Source organism: Pyrgilauda ruficollis, unplaced genomic scaffold, assembly GCF_017590135.1.
Source record: "Pyrgilauda ruficollis isolate IOZ18807 unplaced genomic scaffold, ASM1759013v1 scaffold10, whole genome shotgun sequence".
Classification (NCBI taxonomy): Eukaryota; Metazoa; Chordata; class Aves; order Passeriformes; family Passeridae; genus Pyrgilauda; species Pyrgilauda ruficollis.
The window spans coordinates 3,699,819-3,705,818 of NW_024508101.1; positions in this window are offsets into that span (position 1 = coordinate 3,699,819).

Below are 6,000 nucleotides of genomic sequence, written 5' to 3' on the forward strand. Positions count from 1 at the left end.
AGCTGTTTTCAGTTGTTAGGTTTCTCATTTGCGCCGAAGTTTTACTGTGACAGAGAATTGCCCACGGGTTGTTCAGTGCTTTGTGCAATTTTCCAGGCGTTTCTCACATTCATGCAGTGACTCGAGTGCCGGGTTCGCGGTGTCCCCTCGGCAGCCCTGGCACCTGTGCCGGGTGTCTTTGTGGAGGAGCCGGGACACCGCGTGTGTCGCTGGCCCCCGGCGCAGCCCAGGAACCGGCTCTGCCACGGCAGGCTGCCAGGAGCCAACGTGCTTTGCCAAACACGAATACGAGGATCGATTGTCCTCGGGGGCATGTGGCTTTTCAGAGGAGCCGAGGATCCCTCATGGCCCGTGTTAGCTCTGTGATCTCTGCCATCAAGTGAACAAAAGGGAATAACACACCTGCTTCCCTCCTCCGCTCCTGCGGGAAGGGTTTCTCCTATCCCTGAACGCTCGCCAGCGCAGCTGAGCTGGCTCAGGAGCTGCCGTAATTCACTGCTATCTTGCCAGGCCAGCAGCAAATTGCTAGCTCATCTTTCTTCCACCTGTAGCGAGAAGAGAGCCGGCAGGGAATGGTGTTTCATCCATTTTCCCAGGGCTGCTTCCCTGATGAGGCTGTTATATAGTGCTATAGGAGGTGTGAGCCTAGAATTTGGCTGACTGAGAGATGTGACACTAAAGGGACAGCCAGAAGGAATGAAGAAAATAAAGGGCAGGCAGGGGGTTAACAGTCTTTATATGAGCAGGCTTCTCGCCTCCCAAAGGGGCTGACCTGGCATTAGACCCACCAGGATAACTCTGCCTCTTAGTTACACCCTGCCAGGAGAAGAGCCCTCCCTGCCCCACCTGGGTGACCCCATACAGGCAAGCCAACACCAATTCAGGCTGCTTCATGTCTTGTTGCACCAGACCCATCAACTTCAAACAAGTTCCTCATCCAGACTCAGTCTCAGCTTGGACATTAGTGCCAGACTTACAGCATTTGACTAAAAAATAGAAATGGGGTATTTTATGTATTTTATATGTAACCCCTTTGCTGTTGCAGAGCGCTCAAGGAGCTCTTCCCACCTGCAGGGACTGCAGTGCCTGTGGAAGTGTCAACCACTGAGTCAAAAGGAGCATCAGGCACTGCCCCTGTATCCACATGGCAAAGCCTTCATCTTCAGTGCTGCTTGGCTCTGCCAGGTGTCCAGCCCCCAGCCAAGCAGGGACACCTCTGTGCATGGGTGTACCCTGGACAGTGAAACACAGAGCTCCTTCCTCCAGTGCCCTGGTGGGGGCTGGAAACACTGTGTGTCTATTGATTTGGGTATATCCAGACAAAAGGCAGACCCATCTCAGCAGTTGTGGGGAACAGGTAATTCCCAGAGATTGTAATGAGAGTGTTAAGCTATTTTCCTTTCTCCCTTCAATCACTTTCACAAAACGAGTTTAATGAAGAGCTATTCTCTGCTTACAAAATGGTGCTGCACAAGCTAGATGGATTCCTCTGACCTTTCAGTGTGCTTTACTTGAATTGGCTGCCTCTTCATGTTCTCCTCTCACTGCCTTGAACAGGAAAGACAGCTGAAATAGGGACTCTTACAGCAAATGCTGTGGCATATTGCCTTCTTTCTATCAGTCACTGGTGTGCTTCCTGAATCCTTGTCTGTTTATTATTAGTGGTTTTATTTGTATTCCTGTGGCTGGGAGCTCTGCATAATGTTTCTGGAAAGAGAAGTGTCCTGTACCCCTGTAACAGTGTAGTAGAAATCAGTGTTGTCCCTGATGTGAAGGAAGAAGTAGGAAATGTCTGGACATGCCTGAAGGACAATCCCTGAGCTCCACCATGGCTGACACACCACAGGGAAGCAGGACAGGTGAGAGCAGTCAGCCAAAGCAATTTTGCTGTCACAGATAATTCAGGCAAGGAAAAGTTTTCAGGCTTTGCAATCAAGGAGATGGAAAGGTCAGTCTAGAGCAAAAAGGGATAACAGAGGCTTGAGTTGGATCTGGCAGAAAGAGATTAAAGGTCCTCCTTCCCAGCTTCCTGTAATTCTCAGAAAGTTCTCTGGATGACACTCATTATTTGTGTTATCTTTGCACCTAGTGGAGTGAGTCAGGGACCAGGGTGCTACACAAACAAAACAAAAAGCTGTCCTTTTGCCAAGGAAACTTAAAATCCAGCAGTGCAATGGGAGAGAGAGCTGATACAAGCCCTAGAGAAGGAGGAGAATGAGCAAACCATGAGGCTGTAGCCTAGGGAATGGCACTGGCATAAGCGTGGCTATCAGTCATCCCTGGAAGGGGAGGAGTGAGTGTCAGGAGCTAATGAGGCAGGTTTGTGGGTGTTTACAAGGATCATGATAATACTTTGTGGCAATGACAGAACAGAAGATGACACATTAAGGTAATGTTTGGGCATTGGGTAATGTGAAAACAGTGTGAGAAGATTAAAATCTGCAACATTTACAGTACTACCCAAAATAACTGCTCTGCACAGGAGCCATCCTTGCCCTCTGTAACCAGGGCACAGGTATGGTACTTGCCAGTGAAATGAAGACGGATTTAAACCAGTGCTGGAAAACTTCCACCCTGCCTCTTGCTTACAGAGGATCCAGATGCAGGGCTGGGGATGGGGCACTGGGCACTGCCATCAGGCTGGGAAGGGCATGCGCCAGCAGAGCCCAGATCTGTGCTCAGCAAAACACTGATGAAGGATTTTGGATGTGATTTTGTTCCCATAGTTATTAGCACAGTAGTGCAAAATTTGCAGATGACACCAGAGTGGATGGGACTATTAATGTCACTGTTGAATCCTGATTTCCTGGATGCAGTGGAGGATCTGCAGGCGAGCAGTCACAGAGCTGCATCTGTGACAGAGGGGTATCTGACAGCTAGCAATCACATTTTTCCAGGGCTTATTCCTGGCTGTTTAATACTTCATATGCTCTCCTGGGGAGGGAGGAGGGAAGAACGGAGGAGTATATTTGGCACAGCAGGGAAGTGGACTCGGGTCTTTTCCATCCCTTAGTGCTGTGCTGTTGCAGGGGGAGAGAAAGCCTCCTTCCACAGCAGTACTAATCCTCCTCCACAGCAAGATGAACGTTTTGAACTTGAACAACTCCTCTCATTTTTCCCCCATGTGATTGTGAGTCAGGCTGAGCTTCTCTATTCTTCTCCATAATTGAGTAGGAGATTATTTTGACTGGAAATAACCAGACACAGGTATCATGGCTGTGAAAGCTTCCATGCATGCCACTTGCTAAAACTTCTGTAGCCTTCTGCAAAGTGACCTGGTCTTTAAAGGCTTTCCTTAATGGAGAGGGAAGAAAAGCAGAGGGGAAGAATAGCTCCTTCCTGTTCACTTCTATCACTGTCTCTCCTAAAGTGAACCTGCTGAATTGTTGGTGACACTCTGTTCTTCAGAAGCAGCTCCTTTGTGGAAGACCTCCCCTGTGACACGAGGAATAGCTGCTGTGAGACAGGAATTATCCCTGATATGATGGCTTTCTACAGGAGCTCGTAGCTACTATCCAGTCCCGTGGACATGCCAAGATAGTTATGAAAAACCATTCCTTTAAAATCTCCTCAGGCACAGATTTTCCTGTCCTTCTCTTCCTGTATCTATAGTTGTCTTCCATGAGATGCAGGCCAGCTGCTTGGGTTGCATCCCCACCCCTCTGTCCCAGAGGCAGGGAGTGATGGAGGAGTGCAGGGTAAGCGAGAAGCAGATGCAATGTGAGGCTGTGGCAGGGGATGCTGCCAGATGCCAGTTCTGGCTCTTAGTGGGTACCAGGGAGGCAGATGCAGCCTCGTGGCAGGGCTGAGTTTTAGCTACACACACTCCTACCAGCAAAGCCAGACACTAAGGAGCATTTCACAAGATCAGGCTTTCTCCAGTTTATACATAAGTGGGATTGCTTCAGGCTACTGAACCAGCCTGCTGCAGACTAGCCAAGCCCAGAAGTTTTATCTGTGCTGTAGCAAACTCAAGCCACTGCTGTTCTGCTTGTGCATCCAATGTCTCAGCTGCTTGCTGAAGAGCTAATGAGCTTTTGGGGATACATGGGTGCTATAAACTCCTTAGGCCAGAGATAAGCAGCTTATTGCCTTTAGGAGCACTGCCAGCCCTTGGCTGTGCTGCTGCGGTGCTTCTCAGGCCCAAGTTCCTCGTTAGCAGCAAGGACTGTGAAGTCCTGAAATAAATGTGTTCCTGATTGCATGTGTACATGTGCATGCTGCAGCCTCTCCACAGGGTGAGGTAAAACCAGGCAATGGGACAAGCTGGCAGCATGAGGCTTTACACACTGCTGTCACATCTCCCTGTGTGTGACATCAACCCTCACAGAGCACATTCCCTGCACTGAGGCTGTGCTGTCTCATCTGTACAGGATGAATCCACCTCATCTGTACAGGATGAATCCATCACCCTCATCACAGTGAAATGGCCTTTGGTACCCAGCAGGAAATTCACCATGGACAGTGTGGGCAGCTTCAGAACAAAAGGTGGCTATGTTGATGATGAGCCAAATTATTTCCATTGCTATCCTCTCTTTGCTTTTGAATAGACCTACTGTGAATGCCTGTCTAGAAAATTCACTGGGATAAAAAAAAAAAAAAGGAGGTAATACACAACTGAAATTTCACTTGCAAAGCCACTGTGAAATTTTTATTTTTTACATATGAATTCAGCCCTTGCTGTTCTCCACTCATTGTCTGCAATGTCTACCATCAAAAGCAATCCCATTGCAACTGGCCAACAGACTGAGGTAGCTACTCCTACAAAATGCTAGGGAGAGCCTTCAAATCTGCTTGGCTAGTTAAAGCATCTCTATCCTTATTGTGTTTTACTTTTTTCCTCCCTTTTTACCCAGGTATAAAGTAGCTAAACAACTCTCTTTCAAGGCATAACTAGGAGCAGAATTTGGCATGCAACTCTCAAATTTTTATTCAGCTGCTCTCGTTGGAGTTTTGGAATTAATCTGTTCATTCACAGAGAGTTATTGGAGGTGCTAGAAGTACCTTCTGATATTATCTTTCCATTTGAGTAGATAAAATCTGAAATCTGATTTTTTTGCTGCTCCATTGTCCTTATTTGTTACCTTTCCTGCTGGTTTACACTGCACAGCTTAGATGAAGCCAGAACTACTCCCTTATTTTGGCACTCTGTGCAAATGGATATCCTCTCCTTGCCTATGGCCCCTTCCCCCCCGCAGCTGGTGGAAATGTAAGGATGAGCAAAGTAAAACCTTTGGTGTGACTAAAACTGTGAGATTTAACTGTACCAGAGAGTCCATGAGCACTGCTTGAATGCTAAATTCATAGTTAAATGGGTGTTGTCTGTGGAGATAACACCCTTGCTGGGGTGTTGGAGTGGAGTGATGATCTGGCAGTGTTCCTGTGACACCGTGAGGTCAGCTCAAAGCTCTCCACCACTGGAGAGCACAGTATGTCTGGAGCAGCACAGACAGTTCCATGCCATGCCTGGAATTCAAATCCAGACATCACCAGATTCATGCTCATGAGCTGAAAATCACTAACTAACCCTTCTGTATTAAAATCACTTCTTCAACAAAGGCGTTCTCTTGTCATTTCACTTTGAACTGCAGGAATAGCACATTAAAAGGTTTTGCAATTTTAAAGTGTTGGTGGGTCTCAATCAACTTTGTGGTCTAAGTAAAGGGTTAGAAATATTTTTCACCAGACTATCCTATCAACTGAACTTTTAAGGCAGAATGATGAAAAGAAAAATATTCTTTTAATAGTGCTTTCTCTGTGGTAAAAGGTGTTGCTAACTTGTTGAAGCAGAGCTTGGAATAACAGATGAAAACTGTCAGAAAAGCTGTGATGTACTTTGGATCTGAGTGAAAATTGTGACCAAAATCTGAGTCTGCCTAAACCCTGAGTTATATGCCAAAATGCCCAGGATTCCTTGGATCATCATGCAGGTTGATAAGGGTAAGAGCTTATTTCTTTGGGATTTGGTTTATTCTTAGGCATTCCTTTTGTGTAAAGGGC